The sequence below is a fragment of the Salvelinus alpinus genome, chromosome 19 (genome assembly GCF_045679555.1).
Source record: "Salvelinus alpinus chromosome 19, SLU_Salpinus.1, whole genome shotgun sequence".
Lineage (NCBI taxonomy): Eukaryota > Metazoa > Chordata > Actinopteri > Salmoniformes > Salmonidae > Salvelinus > Salvelinus alpinus.
The window spans coordinates 32,880,123-32,899,492 of NC_092104.1; the positions used below are offsets into that span (position 1 = coordinate 32,880,123).

The 19,370-nt window shown below is 46.7% G+C and overlaps 1 protein-coding gene across 2 annotated transcripts in view; it reads left to right on the plus strand.

Annotated features, from left to right (window-relative positions):
* The window catches only part of LOC139545387 (tetratricopeptide repeat protein 28-like), a 263,792-nt gene that overhangs the window by 141,504 nt on the left and 102,918 nt on the right, over positions 1 to 19,370 (plus strand). The window lies entirely within an intron of this gene.

A 19,370-nucleotide genomic window follows, 5' to 3' on the forward strand; every position in this document is an offset into this window, starting at 1 on the left:
TTATTTCCTGAAATTCTACACATTTTGTCATGGGGTGCAGAGAACATTTAGCAGTTTAAAGCAGATTTTCTTGCAATTCTATACATTTTGCCATGTTTAATGTGTATTCATGTGATATTTGAGTGACTCGAACTTTACAAAAAAATCTATGGGCTAAAAAACAATGTTTTGATCTGGACATTTCTGATAAGTTCTAAATAGCTTTCTGAGGTATGCGATAACTGACAGTACAAGAGGACAACTGATTATGCACCACCCACTTTTGAAATGGCACCTTGTGCGTTCTACTATTACAACTTTCAAGAGTAAGTTGAAAGCCCCTGTGCCCACCTGTGCCCCACAGTTTGGGAACACCACTCTATACATTACTCCTGGGTCATTTTGATGGTCTCTTCTAGATGGTAGTATGTGGGGTGGCAGGTAGCCTAGTGGTGAGAGTGTTGGGCCAGTAACTGAAAGGTTGCTTGTTCAAATCCCCGAGCTGACAAGGTAAAAACCTGTAGTTTTCCTCCTGAACAAGGCAGTTAACCCACTGTTCCTAAATAAGAATTGTTCCTAAATAAGAATTTGTTCTTAAGTGACTTGCCTAGTTAAATAAAGATAAAATGTAAATGAAGTCTCTCATATAGTTTTAGGTTATCTTCTGCTATAGGAGGGGTGACGGCATATGGGGGATGGATGGCTAGTGTCTTTTTTCTGTTTCTGTTAGTGGTTGTCATAGTGATGTGTCCAGCATCCTCTCGTCTATCTTGGTCGTTCAGAGGGTGACTGAAGGGTAAGACTGAAGAGCAGGAAGGCTCGGCTGCTGGTTCTCCTGTCAGAGAAAGAGAGGGATGAGAAGTGGGCTAGGAGAACAAGTGAAGGTGACAAGGCGAGGGATAGAGAGGTGGAGAGACCAATGGGAGGGCCATTAGTAACAGCTGGTGCTCCTCGTTATCAATGCAAAATGTTTATGCAGATATTATTGAGATATTTATCCTGTACATGATTCAGTAAATCTGGGGCTTTGGCAACATATGCTGCTTTAGGAATGCATTTAGACTGATTAAGCTGTTTGGATATGAAATAGAGGGGGAAAGAAAACAAAGGACATGAGAGAGAAAAAACTGACGGACAAGGGAGAGTGAGAGGGAGAGCGAGTAGGAGAGTGAGAGAGAGAGAAAGAAGAATAGAGGTAGAGCATGAGGGAGGGAGGGTAGGCAGAGGAAGAGGAAGGGCCAGAGTGAGAAAAAGGGCTAGTTTCTCTCTCTCTCCCTTAACCCCTCTCTCCCTTAACCCCTCTCTCTCTCTCTCTCTCTCTCTCTCTCTCTCTCTCTCTCTCTCTCTCTCTCTCTCTCTCTCTCTCTCTCTCTCTCTCTCTCTCTCTCTCTCTCTCTCTCTCTCTCTCTCTCTCTCTCTCTCTCTCTCTCTCTCTCTCTCTCTCTCTCTCTCTCTCTCTCTCTGTCTCTGTGTGTTCTGCCTGACCTCTGTGGTGATTGTGGGGGGTGACAGGTGCTCATTCCAGCACAGTTCCGTCACCCAGCCCAGAGAGAAGAATGCCCTTGCTTCCCCCCGTACCTCCCTGCTTCCCCCGTCTCTCCCTGCTTCCCCCATCCCTCCTTGCTTTCCCCTGTGTCCATCCCTGCTTCCCCCGTGTCCATCCCTGCTTCCCCCATCTTTCCCTGCTTCCCCTCGTCCCTGCCTGCTTCCCCTCGGCCCTCCCTGCTTTCCCCCCCATTCCTCCCTGCTTCCTCCCCGTCCCTCCCTGCTTCCCCCGTCCCACTGCTCCCCTCATCTCTTATCCTCCCCTCCAGCACCTCCCCGGCCGCTTCAACTGTTTGTTTTAGCAGATATCAGAGGACGTTTATACAGTCCAGACAGAACCACACAATGAGAAACAAAGCTACAGCTAACGGCCAAAGGCCTCTCACATCTCTCACACAAATACCTCCACATAGATAGATAGGCAAAAAGGTGTAGGTATGAGACCACAGCCATCAGTGGAAGGCCTAGACCTACGTACAGTATGTCATGCACACAGGTTAAGTTACAGTAGTGTTAGGGTGAGCTGTATTTGAGTGTGCTTGTGGATAAGGTAAGGAGTGTGGGGGTCTGTGTTTAATTTGGGGGCCTCAGTACCCAGTTCACATTAAAACTGACCATCCTACCGATCCTTGACTTCGGCGATGTCATTTACAAAATAGCCTCCAACACTCTACTCAGCAAATTGGATGCAGTCTATCACAGTGCCATCTGTTTTGTCACCAAAACCCCATATACCACCCACCACTGCAACCTGTATGCTCTCGTTGGCTGTATGCTCTCGTTGGCTCGCTTCATATTCGTCGCCAAACCCACTGGCTCCAGGTCATCTACAAGTCTTTGCTAGGTAAAGCCCCGCCTTATCTCAGCTCACAGGTCACCATAGCAGCACCCACCTGTAGCACGCGCTCCAGCAGGTATATTTCATTGGTCACCCCCAAAGCCATTTCCTCCTTTGGCTGCCTTTCCTTCCAGTTCTCTGCTGCCAATGACTGGAAGGAATTGCAAAAATCACTGAAGCTGGAGACTCATATCTCCCTCACTAACTTTAAGCACCAGCTGTCAGAGCAGCTCACAGATCACTGCACCTGTACATAACCCATCTGTAAATAGCCCATCCAACTACCTCATCCCCATACTTGTCACGCCCTGACCTTAGAGAGCATTTTTATGTCTCTATTTGGTTTGGTCAGGGTGTGATTTGGGGTGGGCATTCTATGTTTTGTTTTCTATGATTTTGTGTTTCTATGTTTTGGCCGAGTATGGTTCTCAATCAGGGACAGCTGTCTATCGTTGTCTCTGATTGGGAAAAATACTTAGGTAGCCCTTTTTCCCTCCTTTCGTTGTGGGTAGTTGTCTTTGTTTGTGGCACTATAGCCCTTAAGCTTCACGGTCGTTTTTGGATTGTTTATTGTTTTTGTTGGCGTCACACCAAAATGAAAGGAATATGTACGCTCAGCACGCTGCACCTTGGTCTGCTTCTTACGACGGCCGTGACAATAATGTTATTTTTTTTCTTTCTCCTTTGCACCCCAGTATCTCTACTTGCACATTCATATTTTGCACATCTATCACTCCAGTGTTTAATTGCTAAATTGTAATTATTTCACCACTATGGCCTATTTATTGCCTTACCTCCCTTATCTTACCTCATTTGCACACACTGTATATAGACTTGTTTCTATTGTGATATCGACTGTATGTTTGTTTAATCCATGTGTAACTCTGTGTTGTGTCGCACTGCTTTGCTTTATCTTGGCCAGATCGCAGTTGTAAATGAGAACTTGTTCTCAACTAACCTACCTGGTTAAATAAAGGTGAAATAAAAAAATAATTAAAAAAACATTAGGCACTGGCAGTAATTGGCTGACCAGATGGTAGCTTTTAATGAGTGTGTGCGTGTTTGTGTGTGTGTGTGTGTGTGTGTTTCCGTGCCCCTACAACCCTGCCTTCTCAATCAGACAGGAAGGATTACTATGAAAGCCCCCACCCTTCCTAATCATATCCAGATCCTCCTACTAACACCAAGCTGCCACCTGACTGGCTGTTAAGGTCACCTCTCATCCCTCTATCCCCCCCTTTGGTTTAGCACACAGCCCGTACACCTTACATGTTGAATAATACTGACCCATTCTTATACAATACTCTCTCATTCACTTCTTCTGAGAGGGAACATCCCTTCACCTTCCCACCACACACTAACAGTACATTTAGAAGTGGGCAGTACCAGTTATGTGAGCTGTGTCTGAGGTGTTATGTAAAGACTATTCCAGGGCTTTGACTAGGTCATCCCATGCTGCTAATGGCTGCTGCCTCCTACAGGACGTCCCCCCTGGCCCCTCTGGACCTCAGCGCCTGGCCCCTGGTCCCCTAATCAGTCATATGTGTGTCACACCACCTGGCCTTCCTCAGAGAGCAGAGCACTGGGGGCTAACGGAGGGAACGGATCCCTCATTACTGTAGCTAGCCCAGCTAGTGTTGCCTGGTGTTTTGCTTTCTGATGTCAAACATATTATCTGGCCTTAGAGGAGGTGAGGTCACTTCCTAGAGGCCAGGCCAGCCTGGACACAGGATGTTGTGCTGCTGCTCACTGAAGTTCCAGTAGAGACCGTGAAGAGTGTGAAGGAGAGAGAGTAAGGGGCGCTCCCACCAGTGGCTGTCGGTGCCGTTTAAGATTAGAGAGGACAACTTTTTTTTATGAGCATGGTCTTACTTCAATTACAGCATATGTAACCCACCGCCTGGATTTGGTCCTATGTAGCAACATTTGAAATTGTGTTTTTTACATTTGATACAAGTAGGGACTCAGAGCTAGAAAATTGTATATCAAACACTTCAGTTGAGGAACAATGGGAAAGTAATTCTGCTTTGAAAGGTGGAAAACTTGTAACCCCACTTTTGAGAAAATTGCCCTTGAATATTTTGGTACACCTACTGGAGAGCTCTTCTTTGTCTACACCAGTTCAGCATCATTCACACCCTCTTGAGCTTTAGCCCCTCCCATCTCTTTAAGGATTCACATCCATATGCTTAACAGAGAGAGTAGTGTAGTAAACAACCAAAGATTTCAAGACTAAAGGTGGTAAAAGTAGTAGCCTACAATAAGGAAAAACTCCAGGTAAAAATAGATTTGATCTATTCCTTGACCTACAGTTGAAGTCAGATTATTTCACTTATAATTCACTGTGTCACAATTCCAGTGGGTCAGAAGTTTACATACACTAAGTTGACTGTGCCTTTAAAACAGCTTGGAAAATTCCAGAAAAGGATGTCATGGATTTAGAAGCTTCTAATAGGCTAATTGTACCTGTGGATATATTTCAAGGCCTACCTTCAAACTCAGTGCCTCTTTGCTTGACATCATGGTAAAATCAAAAGAAATCAGCCAAGACCTCAGAAAAACAATTGTAGACCTCCACAAGTCTGGTTCATCCTTGGGAGCAATTTCCAAATGCCTGAAGGTACCACGTTCATCTGTTCAAACAATAGTAGGCAAGTATAAACACCATGGGACCACGCATCTGTCATACCGCTCAGGAAGGAGACGTTTTCTGTCTCCTAGAGATGAACGTACTTTGGTGCGAAAAGTGCAAATCAATCCCAGAACAACAGCAAAGGACCTTGTGAAGATGCTGGAGGAAACAGGTACAAAGTATCTATATCCACAGTAAAATGAGTACTATATCAACATAACCTGAAAGGCTGCTCAGCAAGGAAGAAGCCACTGCTCCAGAACCGCCATAAAAAACCCAGACTACGGTTTGCAACTGCACATGGGAACAAAGATCGTACTTTTTGGAGAAATGTCCTCTGGTCTGATGAAACAAAAATAGAACTGTTTGGCCATAATGACCATCGTTATGTTTGGAGGAAAAAGGGGAGGCTTGCAAGCCAAACAACACCATCCCAACCGTGAAGCACGGGGGTGGCAGCATCATGTTGTGGGGGTGTTTTGCTGCAGGAGGGACTGGTGCACTTCACAAAATAGATGGCATCATGAGGGAGGAAAATTATGTGGATGGAAAATTATGTGGATATATTGAAGCAACATCTCAAGACATCAGTCAGGAAGTTAAAGCTTGGTCGCAAATGGGTCTTCAAATGGACAATGACCCCAAGCATATTTCCAAAGTTGTGGCAAAATAGTTTAAGGACAACAAAGTAAAGGTATTGGAGTGGACATCACAAAGCACTGACCTCAATCCCATAGAACATTTGTGGGCAGAACTGAAAAAGCGTGTGAGAAAGGAGGCCTACAAACCTGACTCAGTTACACCAGCTCTGTCAGGAGAAATGGGCCAAAATTCACCCAACTTATTGTGGGAAGCTTTTGGAAGGCTACCCGAAACATTTGACCCAAGTTAAACAATTTAAAGGCAATGCTACCAAATACTAATTGAATGTATGTAAACTTCTGACCCACTGGGAATGTGATGAAATAAATAAATGCTGAAATAAATCATTCTCTATACTATTATTCTGACATTTCACATTCTTAAAATAAAGTGGTGATCCTAACTGACCTAAGACAGGGAATTTTTACTATGATTAAATGTCAGGAATTGTGAACAACTGAGATGAAATGTATTTGGCTATGGTGTATGTAAACTTCAACTGTGCATCCTATATGCTAAATTCAGGGCATCAATGTTGTTAAGAATAGTAGCAAAACTTTTGTAGTTCTCGATTGCTAACGTTATATTTTTCAAAAACGCTGTGATAGAAAGGACTATCAACACATACTGAGCAGCTCACGTTATAGACAGAAGAATGCTACATGGCAGACCAATACAAACTCATCTCCCGGCATGTCCAGCCCACCCATTATCTCAGCCAATCATGGCTAGCGAGAAGGTTCCCACTTTTTCCGTGGCTAAACCAACGAGGCTCGCAATTTAACAATTACATTCGTATCTACAGATGGTATACAAGTTTGTTATTAAGGCACATGAAAGTTCACGTTCCAGAAGGCATTTCTGCCCAAAAACGCATTTAGATAAAAATACATTAAAAAGATGTTCAAATCCCTCTCCTCTGAAGTAGTGATGTGCAATATACGCCTAGCTTCCTTAAACAGGTCACATATTGGATGACTGTCATTCATATTCCAGTCACCCAGCTCATTGTAACATTGATAGGTTTAGGCTACAACATGATACTCACATTTTCCCTATACCCATGATGAGGTTACTACAACATAGCCTACAAATTAAAGTTTATAATGTAGGTGCACAGGTCGAGAGATAAATTGGAAAAATCAAGGTGACAGACAGTGACAAATTCAATACCGCCTTGCAAACTCTTGCTTCCAGCTGATCAGGGGTGTAATCATTAGTCCAAACAGTTGCAAAAAGTAAATTTTTGCAACTAAAACTAGGGGCAACAGAGGACGAACAGCAGAGGGGCTAATGATCTTAGAGTGGGGGGGGAAAGGTCTCTGCTTCCGGGGGTGTAGCCGCGGCACTATAGTGGCGGGCCAACGCCTCAGGCTTGACTCTCTTGGATACCGGTCGGTGCTGCGGAAGCGAAGTGGCCTGGGCCTTACTGAATTCCTCCCGGAGGTCCTGGTACTCTGCGGAGCTTGCGGAGAGGTCCGTGGCAGTTTCCAAGTCCCCAGGAAGACGTCCCGGGGCAGGCAGAGCTGACTTCAGGCAATGAGTGTGGCAGGACAGGAATCCCAATACCACGGGAACCTGCAAAGACTCAACCAGCAGGAATTGGATCGTCTCGCTGTGGTTCACCGACACTCGTAGGTTGACGGGGGTGGTCTGGTGGGTGACCCGGCCTATAGAGTGGCCGTCCAGTGCTCTAACTTTCACTATTGTTTCACTGTTTTTATTTTCATGAAATTCACTGAGTAGGATGGTCCTCGCCTTCTTCCTCTGAGGAACATCCACTGGCTCACACATACAGTACACAACCTCCATCTCAGCACTGTATTAGTAATTATACCCTTTACCTCAATGCAGGTAGCAATTCCCCAGAATAGGTGGTGTTCTCACACACACATTATACCACTTGTCTACCCCTGTGTTACTGCAGTGTTACTACTACTAGCCTTTCACCCAGTGCAGTACAGTGCAGTGCAGAGTGGCCTGGCTGTGTCCTGTGATGGAGCAGCAGAGAGAGACAGAAGACAGAGATCTTACTACAACATTAATATAGTAGCACTACCATTGGCCTATCCCCCAGTGCAGTGCAGTGCAAAGTTGCCTGGCTGTGTCCTGTGATGGAGCAGCAGAGAGAGACAGAAGACAGAGATCTTCCTGGGAGCATTCTCCATTAATCACAGGCAGTAATTGGATCCTGTTTTTATCAGTAGAGGCGCAACGCACGGCCTCTCTTTCATCTCCTAATGCTCTGCCATGCAAGGCCCGGACTCTGCTGCTGCCTGCCAGACTGATGGTCCACCACTCCTCATTTCAACAGTTGGCCTAGTCACTGGCCTTAATCACACATATTGCTTATGAACACTACACCGGCCATTATGAGTTATTCACTTTCCACTTACTCTACTGTATTGTCGTGACCAACGTCTCTGTTTTGGATAAATAAATTCCACAAGCCATACAGCTTTCCTATGTTTTCAGATGATTACTGCTCTTAAAGATGGAATATCTTGAAGGGAATGAATGATGGTATAATTGGTTATGTGGATGTACCTTGTGGTTGTGTTAGAGAGGGACAGATACATGGAAGGAGAGAGAGTGGGATGGGTGGTTTAAAAGGTGAGGGGGAGAGCTGCTAGTGTTATCTATGAGAGGAGAGGGGGAACCTGGGAATGGCTCCTGGAGTGCAGCGTTCTGTCATCCGCGACCGTGACTCGCTTTGAGCTGCAGTCCAAGCCTGTGAGGTCATACTGTACCACAGAGTTTTTTGTTTTTTTTACTCGCAGCCTTTGGAAATATCTTTAGCAGATTTTCAGCTGTCAGATATGCTGGACATATAACATAAACACACTCTCCTTTATCCAGCCATATGTGGCCCTGCCAAGTCCTTCCATACAGTAGGTTAATGTGGCCCTGCCAAGTCCTTCCATACAGTAGGTTAATGTGGCCCTGCCAAGTCCTTCCATACAGTAGGTTAATGTGGCCCTGCCAAGTCCTTCCATACAGTAGGTTAATGTGGCCCTGCCAAGTCCTTCCATACAGTAGGTTAATGTGGCCCTGCCAAGTCCTTCCATACAGTAGGTTAATGTGGCCCTGCCTAGTCCTTCGATACAGTAGGTTAATGTGGCCCTGCCAAGTCCTTCCATACAGTAGGTTAATGTGGCCCTGCCAAGTCCTTCCATACAGTAGGTTAATGTGGCCCTGCCAAGTCCTTCCATACAGTAGGTTAATGTGGCCCTGCCAAGTCCTTCCATACAGTAGGTTAATGTGGCCCTGCCAAGTCCTTCCATACAGTAGGTTAATGTGGCCCTGCCAAGTCCTTCCATACAGTAGGTTAATGTGGCCCTGCCAAATCCTTCCATACAGTAGGTTAATGTGGCCCTGCCAAGTCCTTCCATACAGTAGGTTAATGTGGCCCTGCCAAGTCCTTCCATACAGTAGGTTAATGTGGCCCTGCCAAGTCCTTCCATACAGTAGGTTAATGTGGCCCTGCCAAGTCCTTCCATACAGTAGGTTAATGTGGCCCTGCCAAGTCCTTCCATACAGTAGGTTAATGTGGCCCCACCTGGTCTACTCTGGTTCTTAATAGCAACCGTCAGACTGAACAGCTTCATGTCATTCTCCTGATAAACTCTGCTGGTAAAACTAAACTGCCTCTCCTCTCCTGTGTTTGCATGTGACGTCCTACTCTTAAATAGTAGGTTTAGCTTGAGTGAGGTAACCCCTAATTTGGGGTGTGAGTATTTAGGAGAAACTGAGGCAGGCTGGCGATGGTACACTCTGTAATTACGTTACCCTGTGATGTTAAAATGCTATTCTTCTGCTGCTGGCTCCCCCAACCCATTGCAGGCTTGCAATGGAAATCAGAAACACAGCTAAAGAGGTTGGATAGAGGGGAGAGCATTGGGGTCTAGAGGTCTAACTGCCCCTATACCACAACTCTTCTCCTCCTACTTCTCTGTCTTCGTTTGTCTACTCTGCCGTTTCCCTTGCTTGATCTGCTGAAAGGAATTTCCACAAACTAAACTAGCGTGGGGGGCCTGGTGGGTGTTCCTGGGGTCAGGGTTAGTCAGCGCTGCAGCCGAGGAGGGGGATCATTAAGGAATCATTAGGGGCCTGGTGCCTCAGCTGCCTTTATGGGGCCAGCTCTAATAGGAGGAAGCCTGGCACCCCTGTCCCTCCCTTCTCCTTGCTCCCCACACCTCCTCTGCTGATTGAGAAGGAAGATTTGGGGATCATTACGGGGTTCATTTATAGAGTATGAGTTGGCCCAGCTTGGGGAGGAGGAGGAGGGGGGGGATGAGGGGATTGAGCAAAAGGGTGTCAAGCCAAATTACTGCAAGTACCTTTCTTTCCCCCTGTATCCACAGATGTCATAGAACAGCCCAGACCCACAGCCCCTGTGTATGGGTCTAGCAAGACCACACCACGTCAAATCAAATTGTATTCATCATATGCTTGGTAAACAACAGGTGTAGACTAACAGTGAAATGCTTACTTACCACCACAGCCATTAGCCTAGCTCCACATAAAGAAGAGTTTCCTCATCTCATTGTGCTAGGCTCAGCCCCTGGTGGTGGTAATGTAGCAGCCACTCTAACCTGCATGTGGGCCATCTATCCTGGTGTGCTGTAACGACACACAGCCAGCCTGTCTCTCCTCTCCTGGGCCCGGTGAGTCAGAACTGTTCTACACCGACGCACTTAGCCGTGAATCATGGAAAATGTACGGCTGAAAACAGCCAATGGGCCATGACCAGCCAGGAGAGGGAAACAGGGATGTGTGTGTGTTTGTGTGTGTGTGTGTTAAGTCTATAAGCCTCAGCATCAAACAGTAAAGTATCTCACAATAGCAATCACTAAATGGACTAAAGGAATGTGATTTGCATGGATTGTGGAGGTGAATGTATGTTAGATTGTCAGGTGATTTGTCCCATTGTCCGCAGTACAGGCAGGTTGGTATGAGCCATCTAGCTTCAGGCTGCTACTGCGAGATTTATTGCTCTTAATTTGATTGTTGCAGCGCACAGCCTTATCTAATTAGCATATATGTGTGTGTGTGTGTGTGTGTGTGTGTGTGTGTGTGTGTGTGTGTGTGTGTGTGTGTGTGTGTGTGTGTGTGTGTGTGTGTCATGGCCTGTGGCTGTGTTTTGTGAGTTAGCAGGTTACAGTGTAATGGTGTATTTACTGATTTTGCCCCACCCCCAAGATACTATTGACCCAAAATGTAGTCTTGGGGCAGGCTCCCTGGAAAATACTGTGTGTGTGTGTGTTTGTGTGTGTGTGTGTGTGTGTGTGTGTGTGTGTGTGTGTGTGTGTGTGTGTGTGTGTGTGTGTGTGTGTGTGTGTGTGTGTGTGTGTGTGTGTGTGTGTGTGTGTGTGTGTGTGTGTGTGTGTGTGTGTGTGTGTGTGTGTGTGTGTGTGTGTGTGTGTGTGTGTGTGTGTGTGTGTGTGTGCTAATTTTTGGTTTTACTATCCTTGTAGGGACCAGAAGTCCATTTTGCCACAAGGAAAAAGGCTATTTTAGGCTTAGGGGTTAGGTTTAGGGTTACAATTGGGGTTAGGGGTTATGGTTAGGTTTGGGGTTAAGTTTAAGGGTTAGGGTTGGGGGTAAGGAAAATAGGATTTTGAATGGGAATCAATTGTTCGGTCCACACAAGGATAGGTAAACAAACGTGTGTACGTGTGTGTGTAAATGTGTTGTAAAATGGAGGGTTGGCAAAGGCGTATTTGTGTGTGTGAGTGTGTGCTCTGCATTTGCTGCATTGTAGGTGATGCAGCGATGTGTCTCCCTAGTGGAGCACTTGGAGTGCTGTCAGAGAGATGAATGAGTGCCGTTATATTGACTACTGCTCTCTGCACTCTGCAACGCCACAGCCTTAACCCTCCATCCCTCTCTCCTTCGTCTCTTCTCCTCTTCTCTCCTCTCTGCCCCATGCTCCATTTCTCCCCTTTCCTTCCCTATATTTCTCCACTAGTTCACCCTCCCTTTCTCTTTTCCACACTCCCTCCCTCAGCTACCTCACATCTCCTTCCGTCTACTTCCCCTGTCACTCTCTCTTTTTTCCCCACCCATTTCTCCCCCCTTTCACTTCTCTCTCCAGTTGACAGATCCTCAGCCCCTCTACCTTATGATGCCCCCTAGAAAGCATCAGTGCATTCCACGACTCTAGGATTCTATACTGTAAATGGCCGTGCTGTTTGAATGGGCTGCTACATAGAGAAGCTGAGTCCGAAAACTGTAGTAGAGGCTGAGATATTTACTGATCACAGTGTCGATACCGGGGAGTCAAAGGTCGTTGGTTAATGCCAACAACCTTTTTTTTTAAACATTGCCTGTCTCTAACCACTATCTGGCCTTATGTAGATTGAACTGCTCCTCGCAACTGGGAAGTCGAGTAATTTGTCTTGAATATTACACCTTGTCTGTTTTTCTCTCCCTAGCTACTGCAATCAATGGCAATTCAGAGGGACAGATTAGAGAACAAATAAACAGTGACACGTTCCCGGGAGACTCCCTCCTGCTGACTGGCGGTGGTGTGCTGCGCTCTATGATTATAGATGACAACCACGATACATACACAGCGTTCATCTAAGGAGGGGTGGGAGGGTTGGTTTAGGCAGGGGGATGAAACTCAGTCTGTGGGGGTTCTACGGCAGGGCAGCGACTGCAGATATTTTAATCATTAGGAAAATCAGATGTCCAATCATCAATCTTGGCAGAAGAATTTGTGTCACCCGGGAAGGATGGAGGGAGAGAGGGATGAAGAGGGAAAGTGCCAACTCATCTTCCCTTGATAACAGCTGACGATAAGGGATGGAGGCCCATTAAAGACGTCAGCCAGCGGAAAGCTACTTCAGATGGATTTGATTGAAATGAATTGTGTGTCAGCGTGGCCAATTGAAACCTGCTCTCCCATGTGTTGCTTATGTTCTCAGTGTGGTTTTTACACTCTGCCAGACTTTCTGGGCCCAGTGTAATAATTGGAGTGTGTTATAGCATGTATGCCAGGGACTTGTAGGGGTGCCACTTCACTGTGACCCAATTGAACAAGTCCTGAGAGGTTTCTACTCTCCTAGCTCTGTACCTCGGTGCTTAATTGGTCATCCTCTCCAATGATTATCAGTTTGATTTTGTGACACTGCCTGATCGCCCTTGGTGTCTTCGCCTCTTCAGCGCTATCTAAAACGTATAGGGTGCTGGCGGTGTGTCCATAACTTAATGATGAAACACATCTATGTAGTTTTGCTGGTCAGCTACAGTGCAACAGGATTTCAGGGCTTTCAAAGTGAATCAGGTATCTACAGTAGAGTACAGGGTGATAGGAGACCTCCCACCCTAAGGTATAGCTGACGTGAGAACGTGGTTGGTTTCTCCAGCTCGCCCATTCATTCCCCTCCTCCTCGCCTCCCTTCGGCATACATCCAGCCATCTTCCAGGCTGGCCAGAGAGCCATTTAGAGCCCTGGAACTGCATCCTTTCTCTCCAGGACGATCGATAGTGGAGCTGTCAGCAAGACGAATGGAGGCTTTAGGAAGTCAATTTTAATGAAGGAAGAATGTAGAAGAGAGGAGTATGGGAGGGGGAGAAGACAGGGAACAGGAGAGGGAGAGACAGGAGGGAGGGAGAGACAGGGAACAGGAGAGGGAGAGACAGGAGGGAGGGAGAGACAGGAGGGAGGGAGAGACAGGGAACAGGAGAGGGAGAGACAGGAGGGAGGGAGAGACAGGAGGGAGGGAGAGGCAGGGAACAGGAGAGGGAGAGACAGGAGGGAGGGAGAGACAGGAGGGAGGGAGAGACAGGGAACAGGAGAGGGAGAGACAGGAGGGAGGGAGAGACAGGGAACAGGAGAGGGAGAGACAGGAGGGAGGGAGAGACAGGGAACAGGAGAGGGAGAGACAGGAGGGAGGGAGAGACAGGAGGGAGGGAGAGACAGGGAACAGGAGAGGGAGAGACAGGAGGGAGGGAGAGACAGGGAACAGGAGAGGGAGAGACAGGAGGGAGGGAGAGACAGGAGGGAGGGAGAGACAGGGAACAGGAGAGGGAGAGACAGGAGGGAGGGAGAGACAGGGAACAGGAGAAGGAGAGACAGGAGGGAGGGAGAGACAAGAGGGAGGGAGAGACAGGAGGGAGGGAGGGAGAGACAGGAGGGAGGGAGAGAAGACAGGGAACAGGAGAGGGAGAGACAGGAGGGAGGGAGAGACAGGAGGGAGGGAGAGACAGGAGGGAGGGAGAGACAGCAGGGAGGGAGAGACAGGGAACAGGAGAGGGAGAGACAGGGAACAGGAGAGGGAGAGACAGGGAACAGGAGAGGGAGAGACAGGAGGGAGGGAGAGACAGGGAACAGGAGAGGGATAGACAGGAGGGAGGGAGAGACAGGAGGGAGGGAGAGACAGGGAACAGGAGAGGGAGAGACAGGAGGGAGGGAGAGACAGTAGGGAGAGACAGGAGGGAGGGAAGACAGGGAACAGGAGAGGGAAGACAGGGGGAGGGAGAGACAGGAGGGAGGGAAGACAGAGAACAGGAGAGGGAGAGACAGGGGGAGGGAGAGACAGGAGGGAGGGAGAGACAGGAGGGAGGGAGAGACAGGGAACAGGAGAGGGAGAGACAGGGAACAGGAGAGGGAGAGACAGGAGGGAGGGAGAGACAGGAGAGAGGGAGAGACAGGAGGGAGGGAGAGACAGGAGGGAGGGAGAGACAGGAGGGAGGTATAAAGGGAGAGCGGGAGGAAGAAGAAGAGCATACGGGGGTGTGTGTGTATACTGTGTGAGTTTGTGAGTATGTGTGCAGAGATGTGTGTGTACTTTGTGTATTGCTGTCTCAGGGGAGAGGGCTAGGGTTGATTCAGCTGGTGTAAGAACTATTTCTAGCCCAGCAGTGTGAAATGGCTCCTTGAATACACGCTAACACAGAAACGCATATTACTGGACTGGGGAGATTTGATTTGACGTGCAAAACAAGACTACATCTATTAACTTGGCCAATGAGTCATGTCACCAGCTCTGTTCCGACAAGATGTTTTGACAAGGGACATCCTGGGTTATACTCAACAGATACTACCAAACATATTCCCAACACCTGTCAGCTTGGAGTATTGGCATATTCAGTGTGTCCTGTGGAGTAGTAGAGTTGTGTGTGTTGGTGTTTGGCTAGACCCTGTAGCGTCTGTCCATTCAGCCTGAAATCTGAAAGCTGCATGCTAATTGGTGATTAGGAGCTAGGTTCAGAGGTCAGGGACAGCCAATGCAGAAAATAAATGATGTCCTCTGGGCACTGCTCTATTCTAGCCCTGATTTTACACATTGGAACAATTACTAGCCTTGATTTTCACCGTGTCTGTGTTTAAATGATTATCGATTCTGGACATGGCCAAAGAATGGTTCCAACCCTGCAACAACCAGGGTCTCCCCTTTAGAGCCAGTCACTATAGTGATACATAAAGGTGCTCAAATAGCTTTGAAATGACCAGGCTGGGCCAGTGATAAGGTTAATATGTTAGATAAACACACAGCACAGTGGACAGAGTACAGATTGCAGTACAACAGACAAAGGAGTGCATTTCTATTCTCACTGCTGATATGTGTGCACTTCCTTCTCTGCTCCCACTTCCTCTCTGAAACGAGATACAGTATAGGCCAGGGTATTCAACTCTTACCCAATGAGGTCCGCAGCCTGCTGATTTTCTGTTCTACCTGATCATTAATTGCACACCTGGTGTCCCAGGTCTAAATCAGTCTCTGATTAGAGGGGAACAATGAGAAAATACAGTGGAACTGGCTTCAAGGTCCAGAGTTTAGTTTGAGGGGTATCCACCCCTTCTCTCTCTCTCTCTCTCTCTCTCTCTCTCTCTCTCTCTCTCTCTCTCTCTCTCTCTCTCTCTCTCTCTCTCTCTCTCTCTTCTCTGTACTTCTGTACTTCTGTACTTCTGTACTTCTCTGTACTTCTCTGTACTTCTCAGTGCTCTGTTGCTCTCCTCCTCTTTCTGTTAGCATGTGATGAGTTTCTCTTCGGAGAGATAGTGGACTTCAGAAGGTTTGGTGGAGGTGAATTGTGTGTGTGTGTGTGTGAGAGATGGGTCCTGTGTGAAACACACTCCGGTAGTATGAGGAATCCGCAGGGCTCCCAGAAAGTGAGGTCAGAGCAGCTCGGAGCGTTTGATCCGTGCATTATATATAGCTGCTGCACACTGAGGGACGGGGGAGATTGCATTTTTGCAGGGTGAGAAAATGGTCTTGCGCAAGACTCCCTGACATAATAACCATAGAGGGGAATTACTGTTCCCCAGTTTGCCTATCGCAGCCCTCACTGTATACACACCAGCTCCTTCAACTCTCTCTCTCTGTTTCTTTTTTCTTTCTCTCTCTCTGTCTCTGTCTCGCTTTCAGTCTCTTCAGCTTTTGTCCCCAGCTACAGCTGTGTCAGCATTCCTGGCTCTGTGGCATGGTATTTAAACCAAACCTCTCTCTCTCTCGCTCTCCCTCTCGCTTTCACTCTTGGATGTCTGTGTGTGTAGGTGGAATGGGTCTGTGTGGAAAATGCTAACAGAATGCAATAAAATGAAGAGAAAATATGAGGCCCCCAGTGAGTGAAATGAAAATACTCCATCTTGTGTGGGGATGGGAAGCCTACAAGAATGGCTTCTGCTCTGTCTTGCACACAACAATCTGATCACTTACAAACACACACTCTATTACAAATATAATTTACACACACACTTACATTCACACACAGACACACACACACAAATACACACACTCATTGATCGGGGACTCCTTAGATTGCTGTTTTGTGCTTGTAGCAGTAATGTCCACCGTACTGATGATGCCACTGATATGGCTCTGGTATCATAAATCAAAGTCACCATGAGAGTGAGCTGCATGTTTGTGTGGGTGTGTGTGCGCACTTAGCAAGAAGCTTTTTGTTTATAGAACCTGTTTTCACAGTGTGTATGTGTGTGTGTGAGTTAAATCAAAATCAAATGAAATCTAATTTACTTTGTCAGATGCGCCGAATACAGCAGGTGTAGACTTTACCATGAAATGATTACTTACGAGCCCTTTCCCAACAATGCAGAGTTCAAAAGTAAGAAAATAAATTCTAATATGAAAATAAAAAGGAAATAGTAACAATATATTACGAGGCTATATACAAGGAGTACTGGTACCGAGTCCTCTCTGAATATGTGCACGGACACGTCTTTGTCTTTCAGAGAGCCTTAGTGTGATTAGGGTGTGTGATCCTCTGAGGAGTTAATAATGAGAGAAACACTGGATCCACAGAGGCCAATCTCACCAGCCTTCCTTCCCACCCTCTGCTTTCTGACAGCTCTCTGGGTCTTACGGCAGGGTCTGTGCATGTGTGGCAATATCACACGTGTAAGTAGCAGTCGGTGCTGTTTAATTTTATTTTTATGAGCATGGCCTTATTTCTATTACAGCATATTGGATGAATGTCATTCATTTTCCATTCACCCAGCTCAATGTGACATCGATAGGTTTAGACTACTACATAATACTGGTTGCTCCAACCTAGCCTGTGAATGAACGTTTATAACGTAGGTGCACAGGTCGAGAGACAAATTGGAGTAATCAAGGTGACAGACAGTGACGCATTCAATACTGCCTTGAACACTGTTGCCTGCATCTAGCTGATCTAGGGTGTAATCATTAGTCAAAACAGCTGGAAAAGAGAGTTTCTATTGGACAAATTCAGGTAGGTTTATCCCTGTTTCGTTCCGTTTGCTTCTGTTTAAGAAAAGTTTTTCAACAGAATTGGCTGAATGAATACACCTGACCACACGCAAACAGTTCACTTTCATAGCAGCCTCATACAAACAGAATCATCACTTTGCTCGTTGTATAATTGTATAACATGCTCAGTGCACAACACAAAAACCTTTCCAAGCCAAACCTTCATACCATAACTGCTAACCTCTACACACAGCCTACATCGTTGTAACCATATTAGCTTAACGTCAAAGTCAACATATCTACTAGAACTAACATGTTAGTAAACCCGCTACAATCACGCAGTACAGTGTACAGCAAGCAGTTTAGCAGTTAAATAAATAAATTAAGAAAACCGAAAGCTTACCTTGACTTGGAAGAGTTCCAGTGTTGGATAGCCTTAGCCAGCTAAATAAACAAAGAGGAATGCTATTTATGTTAAGTATGCTAAATTAGCTTAGCTGCATTAGCTAAGTGAAAGTGAAAACAAAGACAATGAAATATAGCTAGCTCTCTCTCTATCATCTTCTTCTCCTTAATTTGTTTTGAAATGAATTTGTTCAACTATTGTCTTTCTCTCTCTTTGAGTCAACTACTCGCCACATTTGATGCACTGCAGTGCTAGCTAGCTGTAGCTTATGCTTTCAGTACTAGATTCATGCTCTGATCCTTTGATTAGGTGGACAACATGTCAGTTCATGCTGCAAGAGCTCTGATAGGTTGGAGGACGTCCTCTGGAAGTTGTCGTAATTACTGTGTAAGTCTATGGAAGGGGGTGAGAACCATGAACCTCCTAGGTTTTCTATTGAAGTCAATGTACCCAGAGGAGGACGGAAGCTAGCTGTTCTCCAGCTACACCATGGTGCTACCCCAGAGAGTGCTATTGAGGCTGCTATAGACCTTCATTATTAAACAGTGTGTTTAAATCAGTTATTTGGTGATGTGAAAGTATTTAGTATATTTTTATCTAAAAAATAAAACTTTTTAAATGTTTAACTATTTTTCTGAAATTCACTGAGTTGGATGGTCCTCCCCCTCCTCTGAGGAGCCTCCACTGACATGCAGAATGTCCCAGTATTCATTGTATATGCGTGCTGTCTGTCTGAACGGATGAGCCTTCAGGGGTTATGTACATAGACACCACCACCCCTCATACAGCTCCATTATTCCAGTAGCAGAATAGATTCCAGAACAGGGTGGTGTCTCCCCCTGGTTCCCTCCCTGGTCCCCTCCCTGGTCCCCCCCGTCCCCCGTTCCCGTCCCCTCCTGGCCCCTCCCTGGTCCCCCCATGGTCCCTCCGGTCCCCTCCCTGGTCTCCTCCCTTGCTACAGAGCAGCCAGGCCCAGGGAAGGAAGGCCCATGCTTGCAGGGTGGCTGGGAAGCAGAGGGGAGACAGAGAATTTGCAGAGAGAAAGGCAGAGAGAGGCAGAGTGGAGGTAGAGGAGGCAAAGAGGATGCCAATGGCTGCTCCCCCAGCGCCCCAGCAGAGTGACAGACAGGCCTAATGACACTGCCGGTGGTTCAGCACGTCTCTAGCTCATTTTCAGAAGTGATTGAAGTTCTCAGTGGGTAGCTTTTCATCAGCGCTCAGCAGACAAAAGACGCCTTTTTCTGCTTCATCTTTGTATGTGCGTGTGTGTGGTGTGTGAGTGTGTGTTAAGAGAGAGAATAATTATGAGTGAAAAATATTTTTCTGGTTATTATCTGAGTCCTGGGGTGCCTTGAGAGGAAGAACATAAGTATGTGTATCTTTCACACCAGTGAAAGCTACTCTACAACAGGTGTGTTGTGGTTACAGGTATGTCATACAGCAGTAAGCTATAGAATACCTCACCTCACCACACAAACACTAGTACACTGATCCCTGGGTTTTCTTCCACCAGCTCACCAAGAGCAACTCTGTTCAAATATTTGCAGACAAAAGAACGATCCCCATCCAAACATAGTAGGATCTGGTTGGCTGCTCAGCAGGTTGGAGGATGGGGGAGGTGGGCGGGACCTGGGCCAGCCACTG